Here is a 19582-nt window from a genome sequence, read left to right on the forward strand (position 1 = left end):
AGCTAATGCCCCTCTTTGGTGGGGCGTGACGTTGCTCCTTTCTAGCCATTGTTGGTTGCCCTCACAAATCTCCCCTCCTTGGAGGGCTGGCCTTGGTGCTTGCCTCAGCCGCAGGTGTGCCTTTCGCCACTTTGACTGTGTGGGGCTGCACTGACCTATTAGGGCTTTGAAGGCCCTTGTTCTCCTGGAGCTCCATAAGGTTTTTAGGCCTCTTTTTCTGCCCCTGCGATGTCTTTCCTGTCATTGCATGAGATTGGCAATGTTCCCTTCCCTGAGGGTCTTCTGTGAGCATGCCACACCTAATTGGAGCTCATAGGTACCTCTCTGTGCCGAGAGAAGGGCCTTCGCTCCCTATGGCTCTGGTTGTTCCAGGTGGTATCCCCTGGTGGGATAATGTTAAATCAGCCTTCTTTTGCTCATGAGATTGGCAATGCTCCCCTCCCTGAGGGTCTTCTGTGAGCATGCCACACCTAATAGCTTCTTGTGTTCTTTCTAAAATCCTGTATGGTGGGGATTACGCATTTAGCTTCGTACCCTTTCTTGAGATGTTTGGCCTCGGTGGCCTTGGGCCACACTCGACTTATGTATCTTATCGATACCTCTGAACAGGTTGACGAGGACAGGCCTGACCAGCTGCTCGAGCGAGGTCACACAGAGCAATAGGTATGCCCTGTTGACAAGCCGAGGTCTAGACTACTGTCCTAGACTAAAGGCTATATCCTTTAAAAAAATCTCTTTTCTGAGTCCAAGTCTGAGCTCTGCCCTAGGGTTAGGCGTCTGTTAGCCCTGCCCAGGTAAGTTCTTGGGTATGCAGCTCAGGCCTTTGGCCGAAGTAAGTTACTGACAGCCACCTGGACGTCACTGGGGCAGCTCCCTCTCCTTGGGTGGAGCTGGTACTTAGTGCTCGCCTTTGGTGTCTGGCTTGCACTTCCCTCAACATGGCAGCTTGGGTATAACCGTTCCCCATAGCGACCTCTAGAGGACGCAGATCAGTGTTCCCTCGAAAGGTAACGCCGCAGGTTTTGTATGTAACCATGGTTCCCTGAGAAGGGATCATGACACTGCATCCTCTAGTCTCGTTGCCATGCTTCATACACGAGCTTCAGATGAAGAAGTGGATGATGCGTTCAACCGGTGCCTTTTTGTACTATGCGGTCGTGCTAGTATGATGCGTGATGTCATAGGCTGTCGCCGGCCAGTACTGTGTAGTTTTTATATGTAGGCTTCAGACACGGGTCACGAAGGAGACGTTCCCCATAGCGACCTCTAGAGGACGCACTGTCTCGTTCCCTTCTCAGGGAACCATGGTTACATATGTAACCTGAGACATTTTCTAATAACATGATGTGAGGACGAGCCAGCAAAACTGGGGTGTAATTAAAAAGTGTGTGTGTGTACTTGTTCTTGCTACATTGTGGGGACCTGAAAATTGAAAAACCTGAAATTTTTGACATTGTGGGGACTGGCCTGCTAAAAATGATTAAAAATATTAAGTGATGTTTATCTGAAAATGTAACAATGCAAACAGGTTTTCTGTAAGGGGTAGGTTTAGGGTTGGGTTAGGGGATAGAAAATATAGTTTGGTCAGTATAAAAACTATAGAAGTCTATGGAAAGTCCACACAATTCACAAAAACATACATCTGTGTGTCACGTTGTTGCTGCAGGATGGAAGACAGGATACAACGTACGGAACAAATCTAATTTTAATTACTTTCACGAGGAACAGACAGGAACACAGAGCGATATCCACACACGTAGAAACACACTAATCAACAATATGCAACAATAAAGACCGACCGGGAACTAAACACAAGGTGGAACTTAAATACACAAACTAATCAGAACATACACAGGTGAGGACAATGAAACACTCAGGAAGAAACAAGGAGGGCGTGACTAGGGTGACGAGAGGGCTGAGTCCAGGGAGCACATGGTGAAATCACAACAAAAACACACGATGACAAAAAGGATACGTGACATTACCCCCTTCTCACAAGGCGCGACTCGCGCCGTAACACATACACTGGGGTGGGGGGTGGGCGCCCTGGAGGTCCGTGCTGGACAGACACCGGGTACTTAGGGGCGTACCTCCAGGGCGGATCAGGGAGTTCAGGAGGCCATGGTGGATCAGGGAGTTCAGGAGGCCATGGCCGGACAGACAGTTCAGGTGGCCATGGCGGGTCTGGGGGCTCAGGAGGCCATGGCCGGGTAAACATTTCAGGTGGCCATGGCGGATCAGGGAGTTCAGGAGGCCATGGCCGGACAGACAGTTCAGGAGGCCATGGCCGGACAGACAGTTCAGGAGGCCATGGCCGGACAGACAGTTCAGGTGGCCATGGCCGGACAGACAGTCTGGGGACAGACAGTTCAGGAGGCCATGGCCGGACAGACAGTTCAGGAGGCCATGGCCGGACAGACAGTTCAGGAGGCCATGGCGGGTAGCCCCCCCCCAAAATTTTCTTGGGGGAATTTACAATACTGCCAGCCCTAGGGAGCACTGGATGAGGTGCTGGCTCAGGAGGGCGCGCTGAAGGAGGAGCCGGCTCAGGAGGGCGCGCTGAAGGAGGAGCCGGCTCAGGAGGGCGCGCTGAAGGAGGAGCCGGCTCAGGAGGGCGCGCTGAAGGAGGAGCCGGCTCAGGAGGGCGCGCTGAAGGAGGAGCCGGCTCAGGAGGGCGCGCTGAAGGAGGAGCCGGCTCAGGAGGGCGCGCTGAAGGAGGAGCCGGCTCAGGAGGGCTAGCTGGACAGAGCTCCGGCTCTGGAGGGCGAGCTGGGCAGAGCTCCGGCTCTGGAGGGCGAGCTGGGCAGAGCTCCGGCTCTGGAGGGCGAGCTGGGCAGAGCTCCGGCTCTGGAGGGCGAGCTGGGCAGAGCTCCGGCTCTGGAGGGCGAGCTGGGCAGAGCTCCGGCTCTGGAGGGCGAGCTGGGCAGAGCTCCGGCTCTGGAGGGCGAGCTGGGCAGAGCTCCGGCTCTGGAGGGCGAGCTGGGCAGAGCTCCGGCTCTGGAGGGCGAGCTGGGCAGAGCTCCGGCTCTGGAGGGCGAGCTGGACTTTGTCTTGGCTTATGAAAAGCACCAGGAACTTGATTTGACTCAGGAGATGTAGCCATGACGTGACTTGACTCAGCCGTGACGTGACTTGACTCAGCCGTGACGTGACTTGACTCAGCCGTGACGTGACTTGACTCAGCCGTGACGTGACTTGACTCAGCCGTGACGTGACTTGACTCAGCCGTGACGTGACTTGACTCAGCCGTGACGTGACTTGACTCAGGAACCACAGCCGTGGCTTGACTTGGCTCAGTAGCTGCAACTTGACTTGACTCAGGAAGGCTGGGCGGAACCAGCGGAGGGTTAAGAAGGCTGGGCGGAACCAGCGGAGGATCAGGAAGGCTGGACGGAACCAGCGGAGGCTCAGGAAGGCTGGACGGAACCAGCGGAGGCTCAGGAAGGCTGGACGGAACCAGCGGAGGCTCAGGAAGGCTGGGCGGAACCAGCGGAGGCTCAGGAAGGCTGGACGGAACCAGCGGAGGCTCAGGAAGGCTGGACGGAACCAGCGGAGGCTCAGGAAGGCTGGACGGAACCAGCGGAGGCTCAGGAAGGCTGGACGGAACCAGCGGAGGCTCAGGAGAATTAGGGGAGATAATAGGAGCAGTGAACTCCAGTGGGATTGCCCTGTCCATAATGTTCATTTCAGCAATCATGACTGGGGACTCAGGCTTGGGGGCCATCTTGGCTTGGGGCTCAGGAACGGAGGCCATCTTGGCCGGGGGCTCAGGAATGGAGGCCATCTTGGCCGGGGGCTCAGGAACGGAGGCCATCTTACGTGCAGATTCTGGTGTGGCGGCCATCTTGCGAGCAGGCTCTGGCGTGGCGGCCATCTTGCGAGCAGACATCTTGCGAGCAGACGCTGGCGTGGCGGCCATCTTGCGAGCAGACGCTGGCGTGGCGGCCATCTTGCGAGCAGGCGCTGGCGTGGCGGCCATCTTGCGAGCAGACGCTGGCGTGGCGGCCATCTTGCGAGCAGACGCTGGCGTGGCGGCCATCTTGCGAGCAGCGTGGCGCTGGCGTGGCGGCTGGCGTCTTGCCATCTTGCCCTGGCGTGGCGGCCCGAGGGACAGGGCTCTGGGCGGTGGCCGGCGGATTAGAGCGCGGGGATGAGGCCGGCCGCATCGGGCTGAGGACAGCGGTGGAGCTCTGGAGGATGACTGGGGATTTGGGACTGGGCTGACGGTTCGAGCCGTTGACACGGTATGTGGAGGTTCTCGGCTTAGGGCAGGCGGGCGCGTTGCGCTGTGTCTGGGAGGAGACTGGAGGATGAGACCTAATCGGACTCTGAACTTCTTCTACTTCAAAATCAGATCCGTTTAAATAGAGAATCAGATTGATTAGCTCGATCAAGGGGAAACTACAAGTGGGAAGCTCGCAGCGTATTGTCTCATCATCCAGCCCCAAAACAAACACAGCGCCAAGAGAAGTTTCGTGCCAGCCTACCTGGTGGGAGAGTTCGATGAATTCCTCCACATACCGTTCCAACTCACGACCGTCCTGCCGCAGTCTCCACAAAGCGTCCTCAGCCCAACTCATCTTCTCTTTATAAGGTCGGTCTTTCTGTCACGTTGTTGCTGCAGGATGGAAGACAGGATACAACGTACGGAACAAATCTAATTTTAATTACTTTCACGAGGAACAGACAGGAACACAGAGCGATATCCACACACGTAGAAACACACTAATCAACAATATGCAACAATAAAGACCGACCGGGAACTAAACACAAGGTGGAACTTAAATACACAAACTAATCAGAACATACACAGGTGAGGACAATGAAACACTCAGGAAGAAACAAGGAGGGCGTGACTAGGGTGACGAGAGGGCTGAGTCCAGGGAGCACATGGTGAAATCACAACAAAAACACACGATGACAAAAAGGATACGTGACACTGTGTGTGTGTAGCCAACGTTTCATATATGTTAATCTATTATTAACACATCTATTATTAAACCTCCTGCTTCAAACCACTGAATTTCTGCATAGAAAAGTAGAGCTGCAGGTGCATGTTTGTGTGTGTGTTTTCCTGTGTGTACTTGAACTGGTAAATATGCTTCTAATCAGTCATGCAGTAGGTATTATTAGACAGACAGAGTAAAAGAGAGTATGCTTCAGTTACTGAAGAATATGTGAGATTAATTGCAATTATCAATCACATTACATAAATAAAGCTGCAGTTGTGAGATATAAATATATAGATACATATATAATTGTGAGAAATTTGCAGTTGAAGTAGATAGAGAAAGCAATATAGAGAGTCACCATTCTGTCAGACACAAAGTCACAACTGTCAGACGTAAAGTTCCAGTTCATTGATTTAAACAGTTACAATATGAGAACATTTAAACACGAAATATCATGAAATATAATTGTATATATTTGCTTGTTGCATGCTTAATTATTGTGTATTTACTGATTAGCTAAGATCTATTTTAATATTAAATTTGAATTTAAAAATGCCTAAAAAAAAAAAAAAGGTTAGTTATTAATTTGTTGCCTGTTACACCTGTTACTTACTGTTTGTGACTCTTACGTAAAGCATCTCAAATGCAGTGGAGGAGGCATCCTGTTCATCAGTGCTGTCATTCTTATGATATATTTGGTGAAAATCATAAACGCTCCCTCTGAGTTGTCAGTGAAGTTGTTTGATGATTTCCTCTGTTTTGTCTAATAAGGTAACAGTGTGTGGGATTGGAGGCTGTGAGTTGCTCGCTCTCTCTCTCTCTTACTCTCTCCTTTTTATGTAGCGGTACTGAGGGGCCCTAAGTGAGTGTCTTCAGAAAAGGAACAGAGAACTGTGGTTGAGCACTAACTATTTTATTTTTTAAAAAAAAAAAAAAATCTGTGTTAGTTAGGTGGATTACTTTTAACAGTGTGCATTCGTATAGTGCAATGGAGCTACAGAGATGCCTGTTCATTTATTTGTCCGCCCTGCTGACCCTCAGTGCAGCTGGTGAGTATCTGTAGTTCAGTGTAACTAAAGATAACCATTTCAGATACCTGATAAAAATATTTTTTATAGAGATTTTGACTGAAACACCATGCTTTTTATAATACAAAAGTCCAAAAGTTTATATTCCTGAAAATACACAAAATATTACAAAATTAATTTACAAAAAGCTGAATTTTAACATACACTACCAGTCAAAATTTTTGGACAGTAAGATTTTTAATGTATTTTAAAGAAGTACTTCTGCTCACCAAGCCTGCATTTATTTGATCCAAAATACAACAAAAGCAGTAATATTGTGAATAATTTTTACTATTTAAAATAACTGCTTTCTATTTGTATATATTTTAATATGACATTTATTCCTGTGATCAAAGTGATTTAAATAGTAAAGGTATTTCAAAAATGTTACTGTTTTTGCTGTACTTTTGATCAAATGAATGCAGGCTTGGTGAGCAGAAGAGGCTTCTTTAAAAAAAAACATTGAAAACTTTTGACTGGTAGTGTATAAATAACAAAATTTGATATATATAATATATAATATATATATATAAAATACATATGATCAGATATATCAAAATACTAATACATTTTTAAAACTTTAACTCAAATTATTTTCAAAAATTTTTTTTTTATTTGCATTTATTTAACTTTATCACACTGTGTAAGTATTAGTATGGAGTAAAGGCAGTGCTTTCATAGAACTATACATTTTCTCGGGTTTGCAGAGAATGTAAGGTTAGTTGGTGGTCACAGTCGCTGTGCTGGAAGAGTGGAGGTTCTTCATAGAGGTCAGTGGGGAACAGTGTGTGATGATTGGTGGGATTTGTTTGATGCTGCAGTGGTGTGTAGAGAACTGGACTGTGGGAATGTTGTGGATGCTCCTGGTAATGCTTACTTTGGACTCGGATCAGGGCCAGTCTGGATGACTAATGTAATATGCCCGGGATCAGAGTCAACACTGAAACACTGTGAAATGGCAGGTTGGGGCAAACGAGACTGTATTCATGATAAAGATGCTGGAGTCATCTGTGCAGGCAAGTTGCATTATGTTACAAAGAGAGTATTATTAATTATTATTACAAAATTATTCTATTTTTTCACACATATATACACTTTATGTCTTAGAATTTTGTCTGTTTTTTTTTATAGAGGTAAGACTTGTTGGAGGTTCTCGCTGCTCTGGGAGGTTAGAGATACTTCATGAACAGACGTGGATGTCAGTGTGTGACGCTGCCTTTGACCAGCAGGATGCAGAGGTTGTGTGTAGAGAGCTGGACTGTGGGGCTCCTGTACAGGTGCTGGGAGCAGCTGCTTTTGGCAAAGGAGACACTCAGATGTGGACACAAGAGATTCAGTGTAAAGGAAATGAATCTCAGATTCACCTCTGCCCAGCATCACCATCACATGAAAACAACTGTTCACAGGACAACATAGTGGGGCTGCTGTGTGCTGGTATGGTTAATTTCCATAAACAGCAAGCGCAAAACATTTTCTTTTTATTGGGTTACATCACATAAAATGTTTTAAAAACCACATCTAAAATGAAATAGGTTATTTGTATATTTCAATGAAATGTCCCCTAGCCCAAACATCATTTTGTAATTGAATCACTGGTTGGATATAAATAAAAGAGTGCATTTATAAAATTTAAATTTACAATTATATCCCTTTCTTTGCTTTTCATGTTACGCTTGATGTAGATAGTAAAAGTGTGAGGTTGTCGGATGGATCTCACCGCTGTGCTGGTAGAGTGGAAGTTTTTAAAGGAGGTCAGTGGGGAACAGTGTGTGAAAACTGGTGGGATATGAGTGATGCTGCATTGGTGTGTAGAGAGCTGGACTGTGGAGAACCTGTTGATGCTCTGAGTGATGCTCATTTTGGACCAGGATCAGGACCAATTTGGACAACTGATATACTCTGTAGTGGAACAGAATCTTCTCTGAAGAACTGTGAATCACATGGATGGGGTAAAGATACCTGCAATCATGATATGGATTCTGGAGTCATCTGTTCAGGTAGGCTGCCCTGAATGTAGTCATCTATTATATCTTTTTTTTTCTTCTCTCTAGCAACCACTTTTAACACCTTTACAATTGCCAACTAACTCCAACAAAGCACCCTTGGAATATTTTTGCAGCCACTTAGTAACACTTTGGCTATACCACACAGCACATGCTATTTAATTCCTAAGAATTCCAAAAACATGTGATTTATACATGACCTTAAATCTTTAAATCTGTCATCAGACTATTCATATAATTAAACTATATAATACTTGTTTTTTTAAGAAACACAAGACTGAAGTTTTCCCTTTGACTTTTTTCTATCATTTGTATATTTATCTGTAGCTGCCTTTACACAGCAATTGATATAAATTTACTTGGTATATTTTGTTTGGTAACACTTTATTTTAAGGTGTCGTTGTTATACATGTTACATGTAGTTACTATTATAATAACAATTAAATATGCATAATTACATGCAAGTAACCCTAAGCCAAAACCCTAAGTGCATGTAGTTTTTAGTAATTAATATTATTCAGTACTTAAATGTGTAATTGCAATGTAACAAAGACACCTTAAAATAAATTGTAACAAAATGTATTAATTTAAAATATATGGGTGGGTGGGGGGGGGTATTGTTTTGTTTCACATGTAATAAATAGTTTATACTGTATTCTCTCATGTTTCAGGTGTCAGGCTGGTTGGAGGTTCTCGCTGCTCTGGGAGGTTAGAGATACTTCATAATCAGACGTGGATGTCAGTGTGTGACGCTGCCTTTGACCAGCAGGATGCAGAGGTTGTGTGTAGAGAGCTGGACTGTGGGGCTCCTGTACAGGTGCTGGGAGCAGCTGCTTTTGACAAAGGAGACACTCAGATGTGGACACAAGAGATTCAGTGCAGAGGAAATGAGTCTCAGATTCACTTCTGTCCAACATCACCATCACATCAAAACAACTGTTCTCATGACAATGATGTTGGACTGGTGTGTGCAGGTAAGAGGTGGAATATGAAAGAGAGGCAAATGTAGTTCATATGACATTTTCTTTTACATGTAAGTTTAAACTTATTTAAAAGTAGCTATGTCTCTCTCTGGTCAGACAAAATGACTGTGAGACTGGTTAATGGTAACAGTCCATGTGCTGGTAGAGTGGAGGTTCTTCATAGAGGTCAGTGGGGAACAGTATGCGATGATAGCTGGGATTTGGCTGATGCTGCAGTGGTGTGTAGAGAACTGGACTGTGGAGAACCTGTAGATGCTCTGGGTGCTGCTCATTTTGGACCAGGATCAGGACCAATCTGGATGAGTAAACTGATGTGCACTAGATCAGAATCTAGACTAAAGAACTGTGAATCTTTAGGATGGAATAAACACAACTGTGATCATGATAAAGATGCTGGTGTCATCTGCTCAGGTAACTAGGTTCAGATCTCACTATGTCACTTTATAAATCTATACTAAATGTATTTTTATTGACTTGTAATGGACCATTTTGGTGCCACATAATTTGGACTTCCATGTTTGTCATAGTAAAGTACTACAACAGTTTATTAGGTATCTTTTCATTTACCAATCCATTTATCCTATATATCCTATATATGAGTCACAGGGATGCTGGAGTCTATCCTAGTTTTTAGGCCGAAGTTAGGGAAACAGTATTCTAAGTAATGTTCATGTTTTGTTTTTTATATATATATATATATATATCAGGGGTTCGTCTTGTTGGAGGTTCTCGCTGCTCTGGGAGGTTAGAGATACTTCATAATCAGACGTGGATGTCAGTGTGTGACGCTGCCTTTGACCAGCAGGATGCAGAGGTTGTGTGTAGAGAGCTGGACTGTGGGGCTCCTGTACAGGTGCTGGGAGCAGCTGCTTTTGGCAAAGGAGACACTCAGATGTGGACACAAGAGATTCAGTGCAGAGGAAATGAATCTCAGATTCACCTCTGTCCAACATCACCATCACACAAACACAACTGTTCATATGACAATGTGGAGCTAAAGTGTTCTGGTAGGAGTCTTATCTCATAATCTTGTGTAACCAAACCTTTGACTAATTGGTAAAAAGTCTGGTCAGCATTGCAGCTTCTAGGCAAAAGTCCTGAACCATATGTTTGACATTTTGAAGAAAACATCCTTAGATAGTTAAGTATCATTAGTAACAGGTTTACCTGGAATAGATTCTGTCCCAATAAAACTCCATATATATCATTATTATAATTTCATTGATGTCACTGTGGTCTCTGTGTTATTCAGAACACAAAAAAAATGTGTATAGACTCTGAGATCAGAACTTCTGACATAGTAAAATAACAAGCACATCCTGTTTCACAGACAAGAGACAGACAAAAATTTGGCAAATCTATTTATTAATCGACAAAAAAAAACTTGGTAACTTGTAAAAAAATATATATATATATTCTAGTATTGTATCATTTTATAGAATATAAATATTAAAATTTACCCCTGCTTCTTTATTTTCCTTTTTTATATGAATAACAGATAGAATGAATGTTAGGTTGGTAAATGGTGGGAGTCGCTGTGCTGGTAGAGTGGAGGTTCTTCATAGAGGTCAGTGGGGAACAGTGTGTGATGATTATTGGGATTTAAGTGATGCTGCAGTGGTGTGTAGAGAACTGGACTGTGGAGAACCTGTAGATGCTCTGGGTGATGCTCATTTTGGACCAGGATCAGGACCAATCTGGATGACTATTGTGTTATGTCCTGGATCGCAGTCTACCCTTAAGGACTGTGGTTCAAGAGGATGGGAGAAACATGACTGTGATCATTACAGAGATGCTGGTGTTATTTGTTCAGGTAGGTTTTGTATTTTTTCAGGAAATATAATAAAATGTGGTGTTTAACTGTTAATGTCAAGACTTTGCTGTTGGGGTTGCTGTCACTGTAAATTAAAAATTAAATGAACATGATTAAATTTTATTGTTAATCACAGATCACATCATGCCAAGACTTTATTCTGGATCACACCTCTGTTCTGGAAGAGTGGAAGTACTACTTGTGGAGGGCTGGGTTTCGGTGTGTGACGCTGCCTTTGACCAGCAGGATGCAGAGGTTGTGTGTAGAGAGCTGGACTGTGGGGCTCCTGTACAGGTGCTGGGAGCAGCTGCTTTTGGCAAAGGAGACACTCAGATGTGGACACAAGAGATTCAGTGCAGAGGAAATGAATCTCATTTGTCCCTCTGTCCAAAAATGTCTTTACATGAACATAAATGCTTACATGACAACAGCGTGGGACTTGTATGTTCTGGTACTACATTACAAATTAGATTTTTCTGAACTGTGAATTGCACTGTTCCATTTTAATATTAATTTCATATTATTGGTTTACACTGTAATAGCACTCGGTTTTTGTTCAGGTTACACAGATCTCAGGCTGGTAAATGGTACAGACTCTTGTTCTGGAAGAGTGGAGCTTCAGTTTCTCAATGAGTGGGGCACAGTGTGTGATGCATGCTGGGATATGAGAGCTGCCAGTGTCCTCTGTAGACAGCTGAATTGTGGGATTGCTGTGTCTGTTGTGGGATCAGACTGGTTTGGAGAGGGAAGTGGTGAAATCTGGGCTGATGTGTTTGATTGTGATGGGAATGAAACAAAACTCTCAGAATGTTCCATCTCTTCATGGAGTCGAGCTGAATGTTCTCATAGACGAGATGTTGGAGTCATCTGCTCTGGTAAACTTAATTTGATGAAGAAAGACAAATGTTAATACTAAATTACCTTTCAGTATCTTAATAAAACTTTGTTCTACATCTTCTCATCAGATTTTTCCACAGGCTCTTCTCTTCATGATGGTCTGGTGCGGTTGTCTGGAGAGAGACAGTGTGAGGGGGAGGTGGAAGTTTTCATCCATCAGGTCTGGAGGAGAGTTCTGCTGGACTCCTGGAGTCTCACTGAATCCTCTGTGGTCTGCAGACAGCTGGGCTGTGGCTCTGTGCTGAACTTCTACGGCTCCTCTTCATCCAGTCCTGAACACAGTCATGAGTGTGTGACGGGCTTCCAGTGCTCTGGGAGTGAAGCTCATCTGGGGAACTGCAGCTCTCCACAAACTCTCAACTGCAGCTCCACACAACAGCTGTCAATCACCTGCCTTGGTGAGAACAACAACATCTGGGCAGATTCTTCAGGAGTTCTTCAGTAGATCAATAATGTGTTTTTTTTTCTCTGAATATCAGGTCGTGGGTCCATCAGGCTGGTGGGTTCTGGGGGAGACTGTGCAGGGAGGCTGGAGGTTTTTCACAGCGGCTCATGGGGGACAGTGTGTGATGACTCCTGGGATATTAAAGATGCCCATGTGGTGTGCAGACAGCTGCAGTGTGGAGTGGCCCTCAGTAACCAGCAGGTACCAGCCTGGTTTGGTCCTGGTTCTGGACCCATATGGCTGGATGAGGTGGAGTGTGAGGGGAATGAGACGTCCCTGTGGAGCTGCTCTTCTCCAGGCTGGGGAAAACATGACTGTAATCACAAGGAGGATGTAGGAGTCGTGTGTTCAGGTAATCTTTTCTTTTTTTGCTGATTGTTCAGCTGTAGGCACATTTACATGCACAGGAGTTACAACAGATGGAATTACAGTTCGCTCATGCGCTCTCTCCCTCTCTTTTTCTTTATGAACCATCTCAAGTTCCCGTAAATGTAACATACGATTATCATGCTCTTGTCGCTTGATTTGTAACTCTATCTCCTTCAACTTAAACAAAAGTAAAGGGTCTGATTTAGATGATGGTAATTCAGCTGTTTCAGCCGTTTCTAAACCCTCACTTTTTTTCCATTTCACTATCCATATAAACCTTGCTCAACAAGTTTAGCGTACACTTCAGCTTTAATTACTTTTTTAGTTGCAGAAGTTGATATGGAAACATTCAAAATTTCAGCAATTTGCACAAGATCCTTTTTACGAAATGTATTAAATTGCTGTATACTAGGTTTAGAAATAAACGCTCCGATATCTACCTCCATAATTGAGTGTTTTCCGTCAATAGATTAATACAAATGAATTGTTGCTTACTAACAAAAAAAAGCAAACAATGGTATCCTTTAGACATTTGTTAATAACACTCGTTCAAAAATAAACGAGAAAACAGCGAGACAGGCGGACAACCTCCCACTTGTTAAACCAAAACAAACGTAAAAAAAATACCGGAAAAAACAAGCGGACGAGCCCCCATTTGTTACGAATAAAATTAAACCCCTACTCAAAGAGAAATAAATTAACCGTAACAAGTAAACAGGGATCCTCTTTAAAAGATCCCTGGGGTCCCCGCTCTCACTCCCCAAAGTTTCACGACCACAAAACACAGTTAGAATGCAAGAGAAGAAATTTATTAAATTAGAATGGACAAAAAACAGCATAGACTTCGGGAGGGGAAACGCCAAAAGAAAATACAATAAACAAAACTAACTACCGATCGCAAAACTAACCTGGAAAAGAGATTATAAATAAAAATACAAAATCTTCCCTCCCTACTAACAAAAAAAGCTCATCTGGGGAACATAACAAACAGGCACCCACCTCCCAGCCGTAGTCCACTCAACAAGGATCAGGAAGTAAGGTGACAAACATAAAAGCTACCAAACACAACTCAGTTGTACTTAATTCACAGAATAACAACAAATGTCTTGCTTAGCAATCCTTTCGGTCACTCAACATAATCGAAAGAACACATCAAAGACGAAAAGGGGAAACCAGGAGAGCGGGGGCTGAAGAATCCTCCATCGCAGCGGCTTAAATACTGCGGGACAGTGTGCCAAACTGTCCTCATGAGCCACCACCTGAAAACAATTAGAGGTAGAACAGGAAAACACTACACACAAGCTACACCGTAACCAAGCAACAACCTCCAACCTCTCGTTACACAGTGAACAAGCCATATTACCCTGCAGCCTAAGACTGGTTGCCCACTGAAGCTGAAGGGGCTGAGCCTGGTCGGTATCTAGATGGGAGACCTCCTGGGAAAACTAGGTTGCTGTTGGAAGAGGTGTTAGTGAGGCCAGCAGGGGGTGTTCATCCTGTGGTCTGTGTGGGTCCTAATGCCCCAGTATAGTGATGGGGACACTATACTGTAAAAAGCACCATTAAACCGAGGTCCTGACTCTCTGTGGTCAAATTCCATGGCACTATAAACAATCCCCGGTGTCCTGGCCAAATTCCCTCCTCTGGCCTTTGTCAGTCATGGCCTCTTAATAACCCCCATTCACTGTGACTAATGAATAACAATATCTAGTATATTTGCATTATACTGTACACATTAAGAACAAGGTTGAAAACTGTTCTTATGCAGTTCCAGAATTCTGGAAGTTCCATTAACAGTCCATGCACATATATTTTTTCTGGTGTAGACAGAATACAGGACTGAAACGCTCCAGCAAAGTTTTTCTTACTCAGAGGTGCAACACTGCTGCTGAATATTCATTCCAAAACACACAATGTGAAAGTTTTAGTTTGATTCCCGAATGAATGACTCTAATGTGTCAGTTCTTTTTAGTTAATCAAAGATTTCTTTCAACTGAAAATTGTAAAATTTAGATCTATTTATGATTGAAACTGTTTCATCATCTGGCAGTGAAATAAAATTTCTAAATGATTTTTTTTTTTCTTAAGAGTGCTAAATTAACTGTTATTTTTAAATTAATTAATTCCCATTCTTTTCCATCTAGAGTTTAAAGAGATCAGGTTAACTGAGGGCTGTGAAGGGAATGTGGAGGTTTTCTACAATGGATCCTGGGGAAATTTATGTTACAACAAGATGGACAGAGACACAGCAAGTCTGATCTGTCAAGAGCTGAACTGTGGAAGATCTGGCAGTGAACCCAAAAATTCAGTGGGACTGAAGCCTCATAATTGGCTGGATTTTTTTAAATGTCGACGACATGACTCCACTTTATGGCAGTGTCCATCTTCACCCTGGGGACAGAATAACTGTAATAATGAGGTGGCCAAGATCACCTGCTCAGGTAAGATTTTAAACTATTTAAATTCATTGATATTTCTATAAATATAAAGGTCATTTTTTAAAGAAATGTAGTAAATAAATTCTGAAAGAATTAATAAATTATTTTAAATTATTTATGAAACTGATTATATTATAATCTAAGAGGAGGAAAGTCACGAGTCTCTGCGGAGTCGTCTGACATGTTCAACATCATCTCACCAGAGACAGTGTTCAAGTAAGTTTATTTTACAACAGACTGGTTGAAATATTTATTACTTTTCACTGTCTAGCTGACACATCTTTGAAAATATTTGTAATGAGTAATCAGACTTATTTCTGTGACAAACCTCAAAGAATAAACCAGGTGCAGGCAGTGTAAAATTGGAGGTCAGAAAAATTGGAGGTGTTGCTCAAATTGATTACAGCATATTTAGTATATGTGCAGTTAAATACTGTATTATTTATTTCCCACTTTAATTTTAATTAATAACAACTTTAAAGACCTCTAACTTCCTTCTTTATAGGTTTTTTTGTTGTAAATGTTGTGCTAAAGCTGGTTAGTGCTGTTTGATATGTGTGTTTAGATCATGTTCCTCTCAGACTGAGTGGAGGGGAGGGCCGGTGCTCTGGGAGGCTGGAGGTGTATCATAACGCTGTGTGGGGCTCAGTCTGTGATGATCAGTGGGACATCAGTGATGCTCAGGTGGTCTGCAGGCAGCTGGGTTGTGGAGCAGCACTGAGGGCTGATGGGAATTCAGTCTTTGGTGCTGGTGAAGGTGTTGTGTGGATGAACAAAGTCGAGTGCAGAGGGAATGAGATTCACCTGTGGGACTGTCCTCTCTCCCTGAAAAACCACACTGACTGCTCCCGCAAAGAGCACGCTGGACTCACCTGTGCAGGTCACAGCAAAATACTGACAAATAATATTTATTTTAGATCATTTTATGATAATCATGATTTTAAATGTGTTTGTTTGTTTGACAGATTTGTCAGTGTCCACTACTCCTGCCACAGCAACATCAGCTTCTCCTCCAGTTTTTCCTCCAGTGCGCTCAATATTAGTCTCTCCTCCACAAACTCCTCCAGCAGCGTCTCTCTCCGTCCCCCAGTGCTTGTGATTGTACTGGTAGTTGTGCTCTTACTGCTCTTAGTGCCACTGCTTATACTGATTCAGCAGAACAGAGTGATGAGGAGAGGTAGGAGAGATCCAGAGACTGTCATATTGTGTCTTATTCAGTGTGTGATCAGTCATGTGTTGTGAACTGACAGCAGGTTTGTCTGTCTACACTCACAGCTCTCGCTGACTGGTACACTGGACTTCACAGGACTCGGTCTCAGACTGAGCCAGTTTATGAGGAAATTTATCACAGGCACAATCAATGTACTCATAGAGGTGAGGCATCATGAGAGAAGGGTCTGTCAGTCTGTTAGTAATGATGAACATGTTTCTGACTGTTCTTTTCACCTTTAACAGGGAGTCTCATCTCTGAAGATGCTGCTGAGCTTCTCACAGGTTAGAAACATGATTTGCAAACACAGTAAATGAATTAAATAAATGCAAACTGTGAAATTCACAACTTTTTAGGAAATGTATGACACACACTCATATATGTTTTTTTGGATTTAGAAGATAGGGTGAATGAGATCACACCAGCAATATATGAGGATATCTTCACTGGTGGACTAATACCAGACTGTGAGACAGGTGCTGATGCTCTTCTGTACTTAAGTTGTATTTCTCTGTCTGTAATTCTGCAATGTGCATAGTAATATATACAGTACATTCAGTTTTGTTTTAAGTGCCTCAGCATTGGTTTCATGTTAAATTTGTAGACCACACACCAGAGGGATATTATGATGTCATTGCCAGTGGACAGAACTATGGTACTGAAAAAGGTGATTTTATTTTGATATAATTTCTTTAAGGTGAAGGCCAGCTCAGATATAATAAAATGCTGTTTTATCAGCTTAAGAGCATTATATAAAAAATGCTGTTTTATCAGCTTATTGTTATATTTAAGAGCCTATAATGTTGTGTGTGTGTCTGTGTGTGTAGTGGACACAACAGAGGATTATGATGATGTCATCATTAATGGACAGTGCTCTCACAGTGTAACAGGTGAGTCAGGTAGAACTTAATTTTTAATAATTTGTTTCAATGATATATCAAACATGTTTATACCATTAATGAATCATAATGGCTATATCAGTTGTAATCTAACAGTCTGTCATGAGTGGACAGGGATCTATGATATGACACAAGATCAAGGTGTATTAAATTTAAAATGATTTTTATTGTACATGTGTAAAGAGGGAGATCAGGAGGAGTATGATGATGCATGGAGTATCACTGAAGATGTGAGAAACCTGTTAGGTAACATTTTTGCCTTATATTTTCTACATTTATTAAATATAGAAAGCATTATATATTAAGAACACACCTTATTCATTATTAGTACATATTACTGACACAAAACTATGAAATTATTGTATTACTAATTTGCTGATTTAAAATAAATTAACTCAGTTTGAAATACTGATGCAGTCATAACATTAAACAATTTTGCCTTTTTTTAATACAGACTATGATGATGTGGAGGAGGAGTTGAACGATGAGGGAGGGGCTTTATGACTAACCACACCCATTGCCACTGTCACACTTTAGTTTTGTTGTTGTTGTTTTTTTTTTTTGAGTTGCATTTGTTTTTGTTTTTTTTAAATATGCTACTTAAATATGGTCAAGATGAACATAAATCTACATAAACAGAATCATTGTTAACATAATAATTTCTAATTAACATATCAGGATAAAGTATTTCTACACTTCTGTGCATCCTCTTTTATAAGATGTTTACATAAATGTTATTCAGTGGCTGTCGTCCTAAAAATACAGTTGCATTACATTGTGGAATGCAAAAATTACACGTCTCACCCAGCAGGTGAGATATCTCTGCTAAATATGATAAAAATACTTAATCAAACAACATTTCAGAATTTGATCATCCAATTAAAAATGTAGGAGGAGTTTGTTAAAGTTGCACCATTGGTGCTTAGGCCCTAATTATAGTGTATTTGTTTGTTGACTATATGGATATTTATACACCTACATGGATATATTTATATGCCTACTGCCTTTATGATTAAAGCAAATCTGAATAACAACATTTCAAGTACTTATTCATTGTTTTTGTTTGATTTTTTTAAGTTTGCCCAACCTCTACGTGCCGTAAAAATCTGATGGTACGTGCATGTTACTTTTCATAGGTTATTGATAAAATGGTAACAAATTGCAATATGGACGAATATGCATTAATTCATGCTTATTTAATGCACAGATAACCAAAGTTAATGTATAATTCATGGAGAACTAAGCCATTTGCAGTTACTACATCAGCAACTAATGAACATTCTATATGATTCTTCATGAATGATTAAATGTTAACTAATGATTATCTCTTTTTTAGTTAAAACCCTATTAAGAACATCATTTGTAACCTGTATTGTAAAGTGTTACCGATAATAATTTGTCATAGCTAAGCCTTATTAATGATTTCTTCCTAAATCCCATTTCAAGAGTCTTAAGTCTTGCTCTGCTGCTCCTGTTTTTGTGCTGTAATATCGACCATCAAATTATTTTCGTGAAACTTAACAAACTGGCATTTGAAGTGATGTGATCATTGATGATTGATCATTACTGCCACAGATTTCAGAATGCCATTTCTTGGAAACTTTATGGCTGTTGCATTTTTGTAAGTGGGAAGTTCTTGAAACTTACTTTGAATTGGTCATATGATAGTGCTAAAATACTTGGGAAAAAAAACATCCACTGTGGTTTGTGCTGAGAAACTGTATGAACAACATTTGTTTTCAAAATGCCACATTATTATTACATTAAAAAGTACATTATTTTGACATTTTGAGGCTACATAAATATTTTTAAGAATAATTTATTTTGTAAACATTTATAAAACATTTTACAATATTATTAACTGTAAAGTGTTTATTAGTTTCATGTCATCAGATACATGGGACACTAATAGACATTTTAGGACATATCCACATTAGTTACTCAGTGCTTTTAGGTTAATGTACAGGTGTAGTACAATGCAGAAATGGACTGGACTGACTTTCTCTGCTGGTCATAAGTCTTACAACATGTTATCTTCATTGATATGAGATTTATGTGTTTGTGGGCCATATTCACTGAGTTGTGGAATTAGGTAAGTTTAATTATTTTTACATGAGCACTGAAGTTAAAACATTTAATATGAAAATGATAAAAGCACCTCTGATTTGGCATTGAACAATGATGATTTCCTTGTTGTGTTGATAAGGTATTATTAGTGTTATTTGGATTTGTTGGGTAACATTACATATGTATACACTAATAGACATTTTTAGGACATATGCAGTTAGTTATCAGTGCTTTTATCTCATCTCTGCAGGTGTTGGGCTTTGATGCTGTAAATAAACTGGAGAGTTTCCTGTCTCCTGTAAGTCTTCTATACTTAACATACATTTATATCTATCTTTGTGTGTGTGTGCCTCCCCTCAGTGAGGCGTCTCAATGTGTGGGAAGGAGGAGTTCATCAGCACTGACAGCTTTGATATATATGGAGAAAATCTGAAAAAGT

The 19582-nt window shown here is 41.9% G+C and overlaps 1 pseudogene; it reads left to right on the plus strand.

The window, feature by feature from the left end:
• The first annotated feature begins 5890 nt into the window (after positions 1–5890).
• The window catches only part of LOC127158950 (deleted in malignant brain tumors 1 protein-like), a 56755-nt pseudogene continuing 43063 nt past the window's right edge, over positions 5891–19582 (plus strand).

Source organism: Labeo rohita, unplaced genomic scaffold (assembly GCF_022985175.1).
Source record: "Labeo rohita strain BAU-BD-2019 unplaced genomic scaffold, IGBB_LRoh.1.0 scaffold_180, whole genome shotgun sequence".
Taxonomy (NCBI): Eukaryota; Metazoa; Chordata; class Actinopteri; order Cypriniformes; family Cyprinidae; genus Labeo; species Labeo rohita.